Source organism: Triturus cristatus, chromosome 1_1 (genome assembly GCF_964204655.1).
Source record: "Triturus cristatus chromosome 1_1, aTriCri1.1, whole genome shotgun sequence".
NCBI classification, from domain to species: domain Eukaryota; kingdom Metazoa; phylum Chordata; class Amphibia; order Caudata; family Salamandridae; genus Triturus; species Triturus cristatus.
The window spans coordinates 1,112,822,421-1,112,841,404 of record NC_140579.1 but is presented as its reverse complement, the minus strand read 5'-3'; the positions used below and the strand labels follow the sequence as shown (position 1 = coordinate 1,112,841,404).

General features: G+C 52.2%; 1 long non-coding RNA gene across 4 annotated transcripts in view; it reads left to right on the top strand.

Moving 5' to 3' along the window:
- LOC146871690 (uncharacterized) overlaps positions 1-18,984 on the top strand; it is a 291,696-nt gene that overhangs the window by 230,553 nt on the left and 42,159 nt on the right. For 2 of the 4 annotated variants that reach the window (XR_014981036.1, XR_014981034.1), the window contains exon 1: positions 16,004-16,082. The exons of the other annotated variants lie outside the window; for them this stretch is intronic. This is a non-coding gene — a long non-coding RNA (uncharacterized LOC146871690). Of the gene's footprint in view, positions 1-16,003; positions 16,083-18,984 lie in introns of those variants that run through there. 4 annotated transcript variants of the gene reach the window in all.

The following is an 18,984-nucleotide window of genomic DNA, read 5'->3' as shown; positions in this document are numbered from 1 at the left end:
AAAACTGTCACCCAGGCCCTGGTCAGCAGCAGGCTCGACTACGGAAACGCCCTCTACGCCGGAACCTCGTCCAAGCTCATCAGCAGACTACAGAGAATCCAGAATGCCTCTGCACGCCTGATCCTCCATGTCCCGCGCTGAGACCACATCACCCCCCACCTGAGGAACCTGCACTGGCTCCCCGTCGACAAAAGAATCTCCTTCAAGCTCCTGATCCACGCACACAAAGCACTCCACAAAACCGGCCCAGCCTATCTCAACAGTCGACTCTCCTTCTACGTACCCAACAGGAAACTCCGCTCCACTGACCACGCCCTGGCCACGGTCCCATGCATCCGGAGAACTACTTCCGGAGGCAGATCCTTCTCCCATCGCGCCGCCAAGACCTGGAACACCCTCCCCCTCCACCTACGTCAAAACGAAGACCTGCTGACCTTCAGGAGACAACTCAAGACCTGGCTCTTCGACCAGTAACATCTCCCCCCCTTCCTCCCACTCCCAGCGCCTTGAAACCCACCCGGGTATGTAGTGCGCTTTACAAGTTACCTGATTGATTGATTGTTGCTGGAGAAGACAGGTTTGTCACCCTAGGCAGTAATGTGACCAGAATTCAGACCTCACCTAGAGCGTGTGAAAGCGACCTCAGATTTACAAGAGGAAGCCTTTTAAACCAGCTTGGGTCCAGACTCACACCGTGAATGCAACTGCTACATCAACTTTGAAAAGACTGAAGCACCCTCAATCTGCATCAGAACCCTAAGGAACTTATGGTCCACTCTGAGGAGCAGAGTGAACATCCAAGTCCTGAGATGGTTGCAAATAGGCAGCTATTCCTTGCCAGCATCAGTCGCTGCAGATTTGTAAGCCAGACTACCAATTTTTTCTGGGACTGCCGCTAGGTCCCCCATGGTGTGGTTAAGATCAAAGTTTGTGGTGCAAAGACCATAGGTGGCAGCTGCTTTAACTTTAGCTCTATAGGCACTAGGACACATTGTATTTATCCAGGTAACTATGGGACTTTAAAGCATCATATTTTTTTGATACCCAAGTTCTCAGATTTCGGCATTTCCCACATTTCTACAAGACTCCGTAAAAATGCATTGGAGATATAAACATAGTAACTACATTACCATCAATATCATTACACATTCAACCCATGATGCGTCCACCACCCCCTCAATATCTTATACTTTTGGTGGCATGAATGGGCCTCGTAGATCAGCTTCTCAAAGCTGGCACACCTTCCACCCCCCTCCTCCACCCGCCAATGAGGGGCGATTCCAGCGACTTCCAGTTATGGACGGTATCTTGTTTGGCAAACAATGTGGCCATGCCGATAAAGGTTCTCTCCAGTCTCAGTCTACCAACCTCCTCCAAGAGGTACAACAGGGCTGACCTCAGGGGATTAAATTATGGAAGTTCACAATGACATACAAGTGCAGGATGCACATCATATTAAATAAGGCTAACCGCCCCATAGCGCTTAGGAGGCCCCTTTTCCAGAGGTCCCTAGTCAGGGCTTTCATAATGGGCTGGAAATTAAGAGTCCAGGCCAGGTTTGGGAGGTAGAGAATATAGATATCTAAATATCTGAAGGAGATGCAGCATATCGGGATCGCAGGGCACCAAGAATGCCCTCCAGTGTTTTCCCCAACCGGTACCAACATGACTTGTTTAGCAGAGGCTTCACCATATAGGTGTAGTTTTTAGAGGCATCTGGTGCTGGTAGGCTGCGGGTCATCCAGAAATATTAGGATGTCATCCGCATACAGACATACAGAGCTATGTGCTCTTCAGGATCCTCCTCTTATAGCCATCCCCCAATTTGGGCATTACATCTGATAAGAAGTGCCAAGAGTTCGATTACTATGGCAAATAATGGAGACAGTCCTGGTGGCAGCCTCTAAAAACTGGGAAGGGAGGGCATATGACTGGAATTGGGATGCAGGGGCATTGTATGGCAGGCTGATGAGTCTGCGGGAGTCCCAAAACATGCAAGCTTCAGCACAGCTTCCAAGAAGGTCCATGTGACAGTGTCAAAGGCCTTTTCAAAGTCAATTAGGAGTAAGGCCAGGGAGCCGCTCACACGGTACTGCTGGTACACGGTGAATTGTACCCTCTGTATGCAACAGCGGCTGCACGCTCTGCCACCTCAGTGTGGAGGGCTAGTAGGTGAGGGAGCAAAAGGGTCAGCAGGTAGCTTATAGGGAATTCAATGGGGAACCCGTCTGCCAGGGGTCTTGCCCAATTTGAGTTCTGAAATGGCCAAGTTTATCTCTTCAGTCATGATCCGTTAGTGAAGTTCTAGGGCCACACAAGGCAGGGATCGAGTGCAGGGGAAATCTCCTTTAGCAGTGGAAATGCACACTCCTGTGGGGGCCAAGGGGGTTGCCACATAGAAGTCTTGATAAGCCGCAAAGACCAGAGTAATCTCAGGAATACTTTCATAAAGTGTTCCATGAGCATCGCGAATGGCCGGTACTCTCCTAGTCGAGGCGGCATGAGCTGCCAACCAATATAAGAGCTTGCAAGATTTGTCTCTATGTTCATAGACCAGCTGGGTCAATGCTCTCCAGCACTGCCTAGCATCCTCTAGGGAGATCTGTTTCAGGGTGGGCCACGCTAACACCGGCCTTCCAGATCCTCTCCCTGGAGTGGTGGACCTGCGGCTGGCTCTCAGTGTCGCAGGGGGTGCAGCCCAGGTTCACCACTATAGGGAGAGAATCTGGGTTTCTAAATCCATTACCTGTACCAGTTGGCATGTCTCCCCTTACATATCCCTTGATCAGACCCCCTCAGGGTGCGTTTACTGGACGCCCATAGGGTTTCCAGCAGAGGACACAGCATTACAGTTGAGCTTAAGTAGGAGATGGAGTTCCTCCTCTACAACGTCAATGCAGTCTCGATCTACTAGAAGCCAGGCGTCGATGAGCCACATAGGTCGCAAGATGCCCGAGAGGTTTCCATTTCGAAGATGAGGGGTGTGTGATCTGAGATGTCTTGGCTCAGGTTATGTACGCATTATAATATAATGGAGGGCACTGGCCAGGAACCAAATATGACTGATTCAATCAATCAGGATTTGTAGAGCACGGCTGCTTCACCCATGCTGGTCTCGAGGTCTGGAACTCATTTTATGGACTGCTGACATGTAAGTGTAAAGTTGCTGTGAGAGGTTCGAAAATCTCCAATTATCTCCTAGGCCAATTGAGTCGGCCCACAATGTAAGTTGGCATGAGTGCACAATTCAGCTTGGCTGAAGGGCCTTGGAAAAATCCAGACTGGGATCTGGGAGCACGTTTGTTGGGGAACATAGGCCGATATGAAATTCTGGTGTCTAGTCTCTAGAGGGCCCTCCATCCCTATGTACCTCCCCTGTGGGTCGATGTATGAGGAAGACACAGCCATTGGGAAGGCATTGAGCAGCAGGATCGCGACCCCTTGTGAACCTCTAAATAAGCCAGCATGAAAAACTTGGTCATAGCCAAACCTGACGAGGAAGGGACAGTGGAAGCCTAAAAGATGCGTTTCTTGGAGCATGACCACATCCAGGCGAAACCGGTTTATATAGAGAAGTACCACTGTTCTCTTATAGGTGGAAGAGATCGTTTTCAATTCAGGGAAATACCATAACCAGTTGGGGCAGGACTGGAAAGTGGTGGGCTGGATCCTCTCCCCACGAGAAGCCTCCTGGTCCACAGGGGGATAGACTCAGTGGAGCAGTAGAGAATGTGGTGTGCTAGTGACGCAGTGGATGAAGTTTGTTGTAGGTGCCTGCAAAAGAAAGTCAGAAGAATAAAGCAAAACAGAACAGTAACCCATCCCACCCAAGAGCCCCCCCGCACCCCATACTTCCAACCCTGAAGCATCCGCCGCCCAACATTCAAACATAAAAAACTAGTAGGGTGTCTCAGGATCCGGATCCATCTGAGGCTCCCGGTTGCCCAATGGAAAGTTCACAGTAGCTGACTGCAATTTCTGATTATCACACTAACATGAAAGAACGTAAGAACAAAGGAAAACACTCCCTTTACCCCACTTCACATCCAAAAAGATTATATGAACTACAGCAATAGAGTAGGTCACAGCATCTGCAGCAATGGTTGGCTATCCATGACCGGGTCATTCTGCACCTCACCGCCTGCCAGGGCTCAAGTGAGTGGCTCATGATCACCGTCTTGAGTCTGAAAGAGAGTGGGGGTGCCAGAGAGCGACGCCTATGGGTCCAGAGCTCCCAGTGCACTTCTAGCACGAGATGGGCTCAATATACCTTGTCTCCTATGCTGGTTTGGTCAGCCTCTCCCTGAGGGGGTTCTCTTTCTCCACTGTACCCAAGAGGGGGGCTCACGGGAACCCAGTTGTCCTCATGTTTGCTGCCTCCCCAACTCTGGTGGGCCGCAGTGCCTGTTGCACCATCACCCACTCCCATGCTTGTTGTGGAAGGTCAAAGAAATAGGTGGGGGGAGTTGAAAATTACTTTCATACAGGCAGAGAATAGGAGCATATATTGGATCTGAAAGGGCCCGGAGTTTCTGTTTAACATCATCAAAGAAGCATCTGCGCTGCTGGACCGTCCGGGTGTAGTTTGGGAAGATCATGAGCTTGGTGTTGAAGCACAGATCTTGCGAATATGAGCCTCCTGGGAGATGACATCATGATCCTGGTGGTAGAAGATGCAGCCTGTAATGAGGCGAGAAAACCCCTGGGGGCAGCTGCTTAGCCAGGGCCCAATCCACCCTCTCCTGCACAAAACCAAAATCAATCAATCAAGGGATTGTAAAGCGCAACTACCGAAAGGGTCCCAAGGTGCTGGGGGGGGCTGGGTGGGGTAGGTGCTCGCCTCCAAGGTTGTTAGGGTGCGTCGAAGAGCCAGGTCTTGAGTCCCATCATGAACTTGGCGAGGGAAGGTATCTGTAGGAGGTGGAAAGGGAGGATGTTCCATGCCTTGGCTGCAAGGAAGGAGAAGGAGCGTCCTCCTGTTCTGGTATTCTTGATGCGGGGTTCCATCACAAGAGAGAGCTGGGCTGAGCGGAGGAATCTTTGGGGTGCGTGGAACGAGAAGCGGTGGTTCATGGAGGCTGGTCCGGTGTTGTGGAGGGCTTTGTGGGCGTGGATGAGGAGCTTGAAGGTGATTCTCTTCTCGACAGCGAACCAGTGCAATGTCCGTAGATGTTGGCTGATGTGACAGTGGCGTGGTAAGTCGAGGACTACTCTGGCGGCGGCGGCGTTCTGGAGTTTGCGGGTGAGGTTCTTGCTGATCCTAGTGTAGAGTGCGTTGCCATATTCAAGTCTGCTGCTGATTAGGGCGTGAGGGACTGTTTTCCTGTATTCAAGGTGAATCCATTTGAAGGGCTTTCGGAGGAGGTGGAGGGAGTGATAGCAGAAAGAGGTGACAGCATTGATCTGGTGGTCCATTTTGAGTTCAGAGTCCAGGATGATTCCGAGGTTGCGTGCGTGGTCCTTTTCTGAGGGCGGGGGGGCCACCAGGTGTCGGTTTTGTCCGGGTTTAGTTGTAGGCAGCTGTTCATCCACTTGGCAACGGCTTACATTCCTTCTTGAAAGTTGTGTTTGGAGATGTTGGGTTCGTTGGATAGGGAGAGGATGAGTTGGGTGTCAGCGTACAGTACGATGTTGAGTCCGTATGATCGGACGATTAATGCGAGTGGGGATATGTAGACGTTGAACAGGGTGGGGCAGATGGAGGACCCTTGTGGACTCCACAGGTGGTCGCTGTGGGTTCTAAGGGGAAAGGAGGGAGTCTGACCAGCTGCATTCTGCCAGAGGGGAATGAGCGGATCCAGTCGAGGGCCTTGTTCCAGATACCTGCATTGTGGAGTCTGCGGGCTAGGGTGCGGTGTGAGACTGTCCAAGTCAGAAGCGAGATCCAGGAGGACGAGGGCCACTCTCTCTCTCCTCTGTCGAGGAGGGAGCTGATGTCGTCCGTCTCAGCGATAGGGGGGTTACAGTGCTGTGATTCTCTCTGAAGCCTGATTAGGAGGAGTCAAGGATTCTTTTTTCTTTTAAGAAGGAGACGAGTTGACTGTGGACGGCTTTTTCCATTACTTTCGCCGGGTAAGGGAGTACGGAGATTGTTCTGTAGTTCTTGAGGTGGGTGGGGGCCGCTGAGGGTTTTTCAGGAGAGGGTTGATCTTGGTGTGTTTTCAGTCATTGGAGAAGATGGTCTCGAGGGAGCAGTTGAGGATTCAAAGCTCGGGGCCAATGTCTGTGGCTCTGTGGTATATGTGGTGGGGTCCATGGTGGCCCCGGAGTGAGTGGACTTCATAGTCTTCAGGATGTTTTCAATGCTGCAGCCAGTCCAGCTGTCAAGTGTCGGCTGCGTGTTGTAGGGGACGGTGGGTGTGGGTTCCACATGGAGGTTGTCGAAGTGGTCGTAGATGGCCTGATTTTGAGAAGGAAGGAAGCACAGTCTGTCGCAGAGGTTCTGGGAGGGTGGGATGTCAGTAGTGTTACTGTTGGGTGGGGCAAACACATTGATGATGCCGAATAGTTCCCTGCTGTTGTGTGCGTGGGTGGTAATTCTGTCCTGGAATGCTTTCTTCCTTGATTATCTGATGCGTTTCTGGTGTGCGGTGATGGCTGCTTTGAAGCTGTCAAAGTCTGCTTTCGTTTTGGAGTTCCTCCATAGCTTTTCGAGGCTTCTGCAGGTTTGTCTAGATTCTCACCGTTCGGTGGAGAACAATCTGGCTTTCTTGCCATGAGGGTTGGAAGTTTTTTTGAGCGGGCGATGGTGTTGGCACAGTCGGTGATCCAGTTGTGTAGGGCACGGGCTGTGGTGGTAGGGTTGTCGTCTGTAGCGGAGCTGTCGAGGGAGGCGGTGAGCTGGTTGTCGGAGATCTTGTTCCAGTTCCTGCCTTGGAGAGGACGTTTGCGAATGAGGTTAGTCTTGATGGTGAACTTGACTCAGCGATGGTCTGTCCATGGGAGTTCGGAGGTGTGGCTGAAGGTGATGGGAGTTTCCAGCTGTGAAGATGGGGTTGAGGGTGTGTCCTGCTGAGTGTGTTGGTTCTGGTACGATCTGTTTGAGTCCAATGTTGCGGAAGTTGTCTAGGAGGGAGGCGGAGTTGGGGTTCTTGGAGGTTGTCGAGGTGGAAGTTGAGGTCTCCCAGCAGGGTGTAGTCTGGGGAGGTGATGGCTTGCGGGCTGATGTTGGTGATAGAGTTGGAGAAAGGTGCGCGGGGACCGGGGGGTCTGTAGAGGAGGGTGGTGGACAGGTTGGTCTGTATCTTGAAATGGAGGTGTTCCATCAGGTCTGTGCGCCCGTCGGTGTAGGTGTTCAGACAAAGGTTGGACTTGTGGGCGATGACTCCACCGGGGCGGTCCTTCCGTGCGATCTTCTACCCTTCCGGGATGGCGATCACGATGCCCTGTCCCAAGGCATCGTTGGCCCAGGTTTCGGTGAGGAAGGAGACGTCAGTGGTGGTTCTGTCATGGAAGTACCAGATTTCCGTGGCGTGTCTGTGGAGGGAGCGGACGTTGAGGAGGATGCATTGCAGGGTTTGTAGTGTGATGGCGTTGTTGCTGGAGGGTCCAGGGTCCTGGGTCTCGGCGAAGGAGTGGCGGCAGGTAAAGTGTCCGTTGGTGTCGAGAGGTGAATAAAGTTTGCAGTTGTTCTTGCTGACGTTGAGTGCGTAGAGAGCAGAGGAGCTGTAGCACTGGCGGGTCAGAGGACTAAGATTCCTGGCGCTGGTCGCGCGCCAATGGGCTTGCATTTGGCGCGCAAGCGACGTGCCCGCTGCGCGGCCACACAGTAGCCTCCATTAAGTCGGCGTCAGTGGCAGGGCGGGTCAGCTGGGAGGCTGGAGCGGGAACACACAGGAGGGGCCGCAGCGGCGGGAAGCAGGCAAGGGATAAAAAGGAAAAGGAAATAAAGGAGGTAAAAAATGAAGGAAGGAAAAAAGGAAAAAGGGCAGGAACTGAGAGGTCAAATAAAGGCAGCAGAGAAGCCAGAAGGAGCAGGCTAGATATGAGGCAGAGTGAGGCACAGGCCTCAAACAGAGATCAGTGGACAATGCAGTTGGCAGAGACTCTCACGCTCGAGCTCCGCGTCGGGAGAGCAATAGCCTGACCAGAGGATCAGGGTTCTTGCTCCCCTTGCTAATCAAATGGGACCATTTCTCCAGAAAGCATTCTGTCCCGGAAGTCTCAACCCCCTCTGGGAACCCAACGACGCACAGATAGTTTCTCATGAAACTGTTTTCAGCACCCTCTTCTTGTTCTTCCACGGTAGCCTTTGTGGAGAGCAACTTGGAGACCTTGAGTTTAAGGGTTGTCACTTCATCTTCAACCATGGAGACCCTGGCCTTAGCCTCCATCACCCTGTCTGCTACTTGGCGAATATCTTGGTGCAGGAGGGAGACATCCACCCGGACCTCATCCACTTTTGTCTCTACTGCTCCCCTGGAGCTTTGAATTGATTTGAGGATGATGGGCATGTCTGTTTATTGTGATCGATGGGGTAGGTGCTCTGCGGTCCACCGGATATCTACAGTATGTTCGATGTACTGGTTCATTTTGGTTTGGGACAGTTCTGACTGTGGGGACTTGTAATGCACCATCTCCAACTACAGAGCCACATTCCCCAGGGTGGGTGGGGGGGTATAGTCACACTCCAAATGGCCCGCTCGCTCCCGAAAAGGCCGAAGCGAGGTGGATCACAGAGACTTGTTGCCGGTGTGCAAGGCCCCAAGTAGGTAAGGTGCAAGATTCGGGCTTCGGCAGTGCCCCACACTCATCTAGACCACACAGAGCGATTGAGGTGGGCGGTCTATGACCTCTTAATCAATCAAGGATTTATAAAGTGCAGCATATCACCCGAGAGGGTCTAAAGGCACTGGAGTTGCTCAACTGCTTCATGGTGAACTGTACATTTTGGAGTCCTTTCCCAAATTGCCTGAGCGATGGGGCAGTTGGGATGTGCAGAAGGTCGTTCCAAGCTTTGGAAACCAGGTTTGAGAAGGAGCATCCTCCACTGCTAACTCGGCTGATACCGGGGGGGGGTGGTTGTCTGAGAGGACAGGGGAAGCAAATTGCAGGTGACTAGTCAGTTGGTGGAAGGGTAAACTTTTGTTGATGTATGCTGGCCCTACATTGTGCAAGGCTTTGTATGAGTGGGTCAGCATCTTGAACTGGAATCTCTTCTGGATTAGGAGCCAATGCAGCTTCCTGAGGTGTGGTGTGATTTGGTTCCGTCTGGGGAGATCGAGGAGTCTTGCCACCGAGTTTGGTATTGTCTGTAGTCTCTTCAGGAGATGTGCAGTGACTCCTATGTAGAGTGTGTTCCCGTCGTTCAGCCTGCTGGTGACGAGGGCCTGCATGACGATACTTCTGGTGTTGACTGGGAGCCAACTGAAGATCTTGTGGAGCATGTGTAGTGTATTGAAGCAAGCGGATGAGACATTTTTTTTAATTTGATTCTTTGTAGATAACTTGCTGTTCAACATGATGCAGAGGTTGCGGGAGTGGTCTGTCTGTCAGGGTGGGGGATATGCCAAGTTAAGCAGGCCACCATGCGTAGTTCCATGGTGAGGTGTTGTTCCCAAAGATGAGGACTTCTGTCTTGTCCGTGCCGAGGTTGGGTCAGTTGTCCTTCATTCAGTTCATCATACATCTGTGGAAGTTGGCTCTGGTAATTGAGGGGTCTTGTGACAGCGAGAGGGGGAACTGGGTGTCGTTGGCATAGGAGATGATTTTGAGTCCATGTAATCAGACGGTGTTGGCCAGGGGGTCATGTGCATGTTGAAGAGGGTGGGGCTGAGGGACAATCCATGAGGAATGCTGTAGATCTTCTCGGATTCTGAGGTGAATGGTGGAAGAAGGAATCTGAGTTCTTCTGTGTGAGGTGATCCAATTGAGGGGGGGTCTCAATGCGAATGATTCACGGCAGAGACTTCTTCCCTGAGCTGACAGTGACCAATGCGTCGCCTCTGGTTTGGGGTTGGCCATCTGTGAGAGTTGGAGATCAGGGACTTCGGGGGGAGGGGCGGGAAAGAGTCCCAGCCCCACATCAACCTTCTGGAGCTGAGGGCAATCTGCTTGGCGGATGAACTCAGCGGTCAGCGTCTAGCGGATCACGAGTGTCAATTATACCTGGAGGCCGGGCAGGTTCTCTTACACGAATGGGGAGAACCGTGGCTCGATCTGTTTGCCACCACCAAGAACAGACAATGTAAGCACTTCTGCAGCCTGGTGTTTCCAAGGCATCTCTCACTCAGGAATGCGTTCCACATTAATTGGAATATGGGACTTCTCTATGTCTTCCTGTCGATACCGCTCCTGCCTCATGTTCACAAGATAATTAGGACCAACTGGGTCCAAGTTATCCAAGAGGATCCAGATTGAGCACAGAGAGTATGGTATCCAGAATTCCTGGGCTTGAGTAGCTGCGCCCTCGGGAGGAACTTCTATTGCAGTAGCAGGGCTAGGCTCTCCGCCCAGGCATTCACAAAATGAATGTCCATGCATGGAGATTGAGCGGTGACAGCTAAACAAGTTTGATCTTCCTCTAGACATAGTTGATATGCTCTCACTGTATTTTGATGTGGTGGAGTCTGCTGATCAATATGCAATGGGAGACTGTGTTGAAGGCAGCTGATAGGTACATGAAGATGAGGGCTGCCGTTTTGCAGCGGTCCAGGAGGGTGCAGATGTCATCAGTGGTTTCAATGAGGGCTGTCTCTGTGCTGTGGTTGATCCGGCATCCGGATTGATAGGAGTCAAGGATATTGTTGTGTTCTGGGTGTCTGGTGAGTTTCTGGCTGAATGCCTTTGAGAATCTTTGCTGGAAAGGAGAGCAGGGAGAGGGGCCAGTAGATCTTCAGTTCTGCTCTGCTGGGTCAGCGGATGGTTTTTTCAGTAGGGACCGCACTTCAGCATGTTTCCAGTCTTCATGGAAGGATGCAGAGGTGATGAAGGTGTTCAGGACTTTCTTGAACTCAAAGCCAATCGTCTTTTTCCCGAAGTTGAAGGTGGGGACATTGATCTATGGGTGAACAGAGTGCACATAGTTCATAATGGAGATTGTGGATTGAATTTTGAGAGGCTCCCAATTGGTGAGCAGGTGTTGGGGATTTGCGTTTGTGGGTGTGAGCAGGCTGATGCTGTCAGCGGCAGGGGGTTATGGTTTGAAGTTTTTGTAGTTGACAGATCTTGTTGTAGAAGAAGGTAGTCAGGGTGTCACACAGTTCTGGGGAAGGGGTGGTGTGTTCTCGGTGGCTGCAGGGTTGGAGAATGGCAAATAACTCCTTGCTGTGGTTTGTGCTGGCTTCTATGCGGTCTGCTAGAGCATTCTTCTTTGTTTCTTTCAAGAGGGGCTGGTTTGTGCGGTTTTAAAGGTGGTATGGGTGCCTGTCTCTTTGCTGGTGCGCCACTTCCTTTCTACTTGCCGGCAGTTGCATTTGGTAGATTTCAGCTCCAGAATGAAGCAGCTGGCTCTTCTGGCAAGTCATCTGGATTTACTGGTTGGGCAACTGTGTAGACGCATTCTATGATCCAGTTGGAGAACTTCTTCACAGTCTGTTCAGGGTCTGGGAGGTGAGAGTTGAGAGCATTGTTCCACTGTTCTTCTGATATCTTTTTCAGTTTCTGGGCATGGCGTTGCGGGCATGGTGCCAGTGTTGGTAAGTCTTGAGATGAAGTGGATGCTGTAGTGGTTGGCCAAGCTGAGCTGTGAGATGTGGTTGTACTGGACTCGGTCTGTGGACGTGAAAATGGGGTAAAGCGTGTGTCCTGTGATGTGGGTAGGGTCGGTGACAAATAGCTTGAGGCAGATGTTCAGGCTTGCCTTCAGTACGCTGCCCGCTCTGCAGCCTCCTTTAAGTAGGTCCTGGGAAGAGAGCTGGACAGGAAGAGGAAAAACAGCAAGGGGTATTGGCGGGAAGAAAATAAAAAGGCAAAACTGGAAAGAGGGAGCGAGAGAGAACAGGCAGTAAAAAGAGAACAAATGTACCACATTTTTTACAATCACAGTCTAACAATAAGGAGTGGAGTGACCATGGCACGATGAATGGGAAACAACAGTATTATTGTCAGGGCAGTAGGGAGAGCATGGCACCCTAGGAGATCTAATAATCGGGCACAAGAAAAGGCAGAACACTGATAATATCAGTATAGCAAACATGCAGAGGGGAGAGCCAGGCATAATGAGGCTATGCAGCAGGGAGCAGCAGGAGCACAAGCGAAGCAAAGGCAGCAGGGAGTTGGCACGGGGACCTGCTCTTAATGCCCAGAAAAACTCCAGTAGGGGAGAAGAGGTCTGGGGAAGAACAACAGGTCTGGAGAAGAACAACAGGTCTGGACGCACCACAGCCCCAGCAAGCTGGTAAGAAACGTGTCCCTAGTCTTACAGGGCCTCTGTAGACCCTAGGCAGAGGTCGCTCAATGTAGGCACTGTGGAGCATGAAATCGGCAGCAACTGCCTGCGCGCCAGCCCTGGGCTATGTCTCTGGGCAAAGGTATGCAGATAGTGCCGGTCTGCAGTAGCCCACCAGGCATCAATTGCTGAATTCGAGTGATGCACCTAGCCAAGTTGTGCCGGGTCTATGTCTGTGACTGTTCAGCTGTCATCAGTGGCCATCCACCATTCGGGCCACAATGCGTAACTTGCCAAAGTGCAAAAGGCTGCTTGCGGTCAATTCCTAGTGCTCATCTGCGAGGCAGCATAGTCCAGGTGACATCACTATATCACAATGGCACTGCACCTACGTGTGCCCCGGTGAAGGCAGTGACCACACCTTTAAGCGCTGACTCCAGTGGAGCAGGCCACCAGACGCTGTCACGGGCGGGGGGGGGGGACAAAACCATCCCCAAAAGAGAGTGCTATTGATGATGGACGATTGGAGGCAGGATGCTGGGAGGTCTCTGGCAGCCTCCCTTCAATATGGGCTAATCACACCATGACGCCGGCCCCCGCAACTCGCAGGATGCCTTGTTGGGGGCCAATACACAGGCAGATTGCCCCAAGTGTAAAAAACATGTGGCACCCAGGTAACGACAGCTGCGCATGCGGTCCAGCATAGTAGGTCCGTTGACGGAGCTACCAGCCAACAGAAGCTTAGCCAGGTGCCCCAGTCAGTATCTCACCTCAATCACGGTGTCAAGGTCAATCCCGGCATGGGTCTATCCTCACGCAGCGCCAGGAGAATCAAAGGGTGCAGCCAACATTATGCCCCTGCTTCGTTCACTGGTGTGAAGGCGGTAGCCATCTTGTATTCGGACCTTCCCTGTCGATGCCAGGCTTAACAGGAAACTATATTGCTGCGTCATCAATAATTAATGCTGCTTAAAAAAACATTTTTTCCATAACTGTAGATACCTGTTATGTTGGGCCCTAGGCCCTCATGCTAGGGAGAATAACTGACGCTGACACCTGGTTGGGATAGTGGGTTAACTGGCCTCGAGCACGTGCGCTCGGCCTTTTTATTAACAGCGTCACCTGACCCAGTGACGTCTGTGGTGGGTGGGTGTACAGTGTAGGACACACATCTGAACACTAGAACGTGTCCATGCTAGGACACTACATTCCTCCCAATTTTTAATAACAAAAACCCAGAGTCAATGTTCAACCTAGGGGAGAAAGAAATATATATACAGATGTAATACAGTGACCAAACTTCTGCAGAGTCGCTCACGCTTCAGCAGCCTGGAGTCAGACGATGTTCTTCCTGTCGTGGACGATGTTCTTCCTGTCACGGACGATCACCAGTTCACTGTGGCACCAGCCTGGGTGCTCGCTGGATCCAGTCTGTTTGACGGCTCTGCCTTGAAGTTGTTCTCACAGTCTTTTCTTCGCTTTACTTTCTTGGCGACAAACGCAGTTGAAGTTCTTGTGGTTCACCGCTAGATGTTGCCGTTCATCTTTTAGTCCAGTCCTTTTCTTTATCTGTGGCGTGTGTTCTGTTTTGCAGAAAGACGGGTCATCCGCAAGACACCCCTCTCACCAGGATGCCCCTCTCACAGGTGTTCCCCTGCCACGGGATATCCTTGAGGCCCTCTTCATCAGATCTGGCCTGGGTTAAGTGTCCTGTATCGTGTTACTCCCATGCCGATAAGTGCGGGTGCGGAGGAGACGACAGGTCTCACCTCAGATTCCGCAGTCAGACCTGGAGGGTAGCTGTTGGCTCCTGTCTTTAGCGCGCAATGTCTTCATCCTCCTGGGACCTCTGCTGAAGGGCGGCTGATGACCATCTCTCGTCGCGGGGACACTCTCTCTCACTGGCATCCCTGAGGCCTTTGCCCCTGAGTCACCACGGCTGGCATTGACCAGTGTCCGTGTAACCCCAAAGGTGGGTGTTCCGAATGGTCCGGCCTGCTCACCTCTGCAGATCCCAGGTGTGCTGAAAGCATCATCAAACAGATGGTCTTCTCTCCGTGCCACGGGTGCTCTTCAGGACTTGCGCACTGTGTTCTGACGCTTGTCACCTTCCTTGTCTTTGAGGTGTGAGTAGTCTTGCCACACTCTTCTCTCCTTCCTCTATTTCTTTCTCCGTGAGGGTGTCATGTCACGCAGACTTCTCCTTTTGTTGCAGTGGCAACCATGCCACTCAGATCTTTCTTTCCCCCTTTTCTTTTAGTGGCAGACGTGCCACTCCGATGTCATCTTCCTTCTCTTCTTGTAGTGGCAAGCGTGCCACTCAGATATCTTCTTCCCTTCGCTTCACGACCTACTCTGGACCATTTCTGTTCTCCTCTTGGTCTGGCCAGGCTTCTCCATGCAGCGCGCGCACTCTGCACGTGTTCCCCCTGGTCTTGTCCTCGTCCGAGAGCACTCTCTCCATCTTCCACAGCATTCCGAGTTAGGGTCGTGACCTTCTCTTCATCTTCTCCTTTTCACCAGTTACTTTGGTTGAAGTTCGTGGGGCCATACTCTTGGTCCGCTTCGTTCTTCTCCTTTTCACCAGTTACTTTGGTTGACGTTCGTGGGGCCATACTCTTGGTCCTCTTTGTTCTTGAGCTTCTTGGACCACTTGACGGTCCGCGCTGCCGATCACTGGCAGGATACCTTCGGTCTTGTCGTCAGACCTCTTGCTTTGTAGATTCACTGACCCGTGCGTCGGTCACCTCCTTGTGCAACTCCTGGTGAGTCGGCTTCTGAGGTGCGACCATTTGGCAGGTCGGCTTGGCCTTTTTGGTGCGACCATTTGGCTGGTCGGCTTGACCTTTGTGGTGCGACCGTTTGGCAGGTCGGCTTGGCCTTTGTGGTGCGACCATTTGGCTGGTCGGCTTCACGAGGCGTGTCATGTCGTGTGACTACCTGTGTTCACGAGGTGTGTCACGTCGTGTGACTACCTGTGTCCGCTGCCTTGTCAGGCACTGGTGCGTGCTACTCTTCGTACCGTCGTGGTACATCTTCAGTGTAGCGTTGCTCCTTGTACCATGATCTCTCGATGTGGTGGCTTCTTGGCGCCACTGGGTGTGGCTCGACATCCTTGCCCGCCAGTGTTGGATACTTGCTGCGCCCATCCTCTTCAGTGGGTTCCTCTCCTGTAGGCGCTGCAGTGTACCTTCCGCGTCCGGGGTACATCTGCGCTGAGTCCTTTAGTTCGCTCGAGGGTTCGCTCCACTTGATGCGGCGACAGCGCAGTCCTTGCTGGGGTGGATGTGGCTTGACACCGTTCTTCTTTCTTCCTCCTTATCGCTGTGGGATGTCGCTGCATCCCTGCGGCACACTGTCTCCTCTTCCTCGCACTTCTGTCGTGTTCCTGCGCTTCTGGCGCATTCCTGTGCGCCTCCGTCGCATTTCTGTGCGCTCACCCTCGCGCATCAGTCAGACCTTGCGGTACGTGCCTTGCTGCCTCTTCTTCTTTGCGCTGCAATCCGTCGGTCTCCTGTGGCTGCTGGATTCCCTTGGCTTGCTGCATGCTTGTTTTCCTCTTGCTGCAGTACCACCAGTGGCCACTGGGTGGGAGTGTTGCTTTTCTCTTGCTTCAGCAGCAACCTTCCTTGCTGCCAGAACTCTATGCCCTGTCTTCTTTTCCTCTCTTCCAGGCTTCATTCGTGAGTAGGAGAGCTGGAGGGGAGCTGGAGCCAGGCAGACTAGTGGAGTGCAGACTACCACCAGCCAGCAGGTAAGTCTTCTTGCACTTATTTATTGTAGAGGCAGTGGGCCACAGGCATTTCAGTGGGCTTCTCAGAGGGCGAGGCAATTCTCTCTGTGTGTGTGAGAGTCGGTGGGGGTTACTTCCTCCGGGTGCACAGGTAATCACTTCTGTCCCTAGCAGTCCTCTTGATTCCAGAGCACTTGGTTGCTCTCGCCTGGGGCACCTCGCGCTTCACCGCGCTGCTCTACATTCGCGCTTTCACGCGCCTATTCGTCGGCTGCCTGCCATCGATCAGGGCACGCGCCTGCAGGCACCACCGGGGCTCAGTTTCCTTGTACCTTCGCTCGGGAGTGCTCACCGGGTGCCGGCGCTGTTCTCCGCCTGCTCTTCCCGCCCTCGGCAGCTCCTTCATTCGCTCGCTGGCCGGGGCGGGGGAGTGGTGCTGCTGCTATTCAGGGCGGTGCATTTGAATAGGGGAGGCAGGTCCCTGCTCATACTGTGGGTGGGCTCCGCTTTTACTGTGGTAGTTCCGATTCTTCCGCCCCCACCGCAGCAGCGTCGCAGAGATCACACGCTGCGGGTGGGGGGCATAGCTTCGTCGGCGGGGTGGGCTCCCGTCCGGCTTCTTTCGCACGGAGCTCCTCCTCACGGCCGGATGCGGGGTGGGTTCCCGCTGGCCTCGCTACACCCACGGGCCATTTGTCGCCCGTCTCAGGGCTTGAAGGAGCTGGGTGGGCTCCCGCTGCCTTCCGGCCATATACAGACGCGTTCCCAGTCGGGGCTCCTCACCTTCGGCCGGAGGGCCTCCTTCTTTCCGCGGGTGGGCACCGCGTGGCACACGCCTCTTGCGGGGTCGCAGCCGATGCGGGTGAGCTCCGCTCGGCGTGCTTTCATTCAGGGCACCTCCAGGCACCGCGGCAGGGTCGTCGGGGTGGGCACCCGACCTCCGCCTGCAGAATCACGGCGTCGCGGCCGATGCGGGTGGGCTCCGATCGGTCCGCTTGTCTTCGGGGCGCTTCCCCCCCCACCAAGGTCACGGTGGCGGGCGCCTGAGGTGCGGGGTGGGCTCCCGGTCGCCTCGGGGCACGCTGCGGGCTCCGCCCCGCCCTGCCGGCTTCTCGGCACGTCGCGCCTTCTCCCAGGGGGGGGGGGGGTGTCCTCACTGTGGGCACTCCTCTCCCCCTCACGATCAGCTGGACTGCTGCTGCACGCTGGGGCTTATAAGCCTCGTCGCCATTGTTATGTTGGGCCCTAGGCCCTCATGCTAGGGAGAATAACTGACGCTGACACCTGGTTGGGGTAGTGGGTTAACTGGCCTCGAGCACGTGCACTCGGCCTTTTTATTAACAGCGTCACCTGACCCAGTGACGTCTGTGGTGGGTGGGTGTACAGTGTAGGACACACATCTGAACACTAGAACGTGTCCATGCTAGGACACTACAGATACCCGGTAAGTAGGGAAATCATAAGTTTCCTAGCAGGACGCAAGTCTGGCAAAGAGTCAGTCACACAATGTTGAACAGATAACAGCACCAGACCATTCTAAGCAACCCATTTCACTGTGTGGTACCCAGCATTTAAAACATACTCTGCAATTCTGTTTTTATGCCTACATAAATAAAATATCAGCGTGTCTCCCCCAACCGTCCTTAGATTCTAACACTAATGACCAAAGTTAAGCAGATTTGAGACACAAGAGAAACAAAATGGTGAAAAGGCAGACAAGGTCTGGGATAGTGATTCAAGAGTGGACATTATTTGTCATACAGTGAATTCTGAGTCATATATATATATCGGGAGGGGGCATGGATGGAGCAATAACATAGGCCTTGAGGCAAGCGATCGAAATAGGTCAACATGCACAGGTTTGGTAGTAAAAAGACAGTATTGGGTACAATGGGCCAGACATATTACTCATGGTTCACGGTGCCACTCCACCAGCTGCTTCTGCCCGTCACGTTCAGATCTCGCAAACTAAGAAATACAAAGCAGCAACACAATGTAAAACAGGCAAGAGACACAAATCATCAACTCTTAATGTATAATGGGCAAGAGAAAATCTGATGTACAAAGTTGAAAATAAGCATGTTTAAAAAAATGAAGTTGTGCGAAGAGATACTTCACCTGTTGCATGTGGATTCTGCCAGTCACGCTCAACCCTTAAAAAAAAAGAAGCAACCCTTAATGTATAATGGGTAGGGGAAATCATAAGTAATAAGGTGAAAATCTGCCACAAGTTAAAGAAATGCAGAGAGAAATATCAAAAACACAAAATTATTTTCAAAACTCACCGTGGACACAAAGCAGCAACCTTTAATCTAAAACAGGTGACAGAAAATTTGATAAACAAAATAGAAAATAATATGCATGTTTAAGAAATGCGGTTGTGTGAATTTTGGAGACACTTCAATCTGCTCCAAAAGGCTTCTGCCAAACACACTTAAGCTTCACAAAGTAATAACCCTCCATGTTAAACAGGCGCCAGAAAATAAAATGTACTAGAACGAAAACAGTATGCATGTTAAAGAAATGCAGTTAAGTGAATTTTGAAGAGACTTCACAGGCTTCACATGGCTTCTGTCTGCCACAAACTCACAAGGGGAGGAGGGAAAACCTGGGGTCATATGTACAAAGAAGTGGCAGTGTGAGGTGTTAGCCATCATGGCTTAATGCCTCACTCTGCCACTTCAGAAATGCAAGGCTGCACCCTATTTACAAGGATATCTTAAGTCTCTGAATGTCATCACTGGAGGAGGTTTTCAGATAGATCTTGGGTGTCGTCTGTATATAGGTGGAAGAGGATGTTGGCTTTTTTGAGTAGGGTCGTGAGGGGTTCCGTGTAAATGTTGAAAACTTGTGGGGAGAGCACTGGGGGACACCCCTGCTGATGGGGTATAGGTCGGACGCGAAGATTTTGATTTTTATTCTT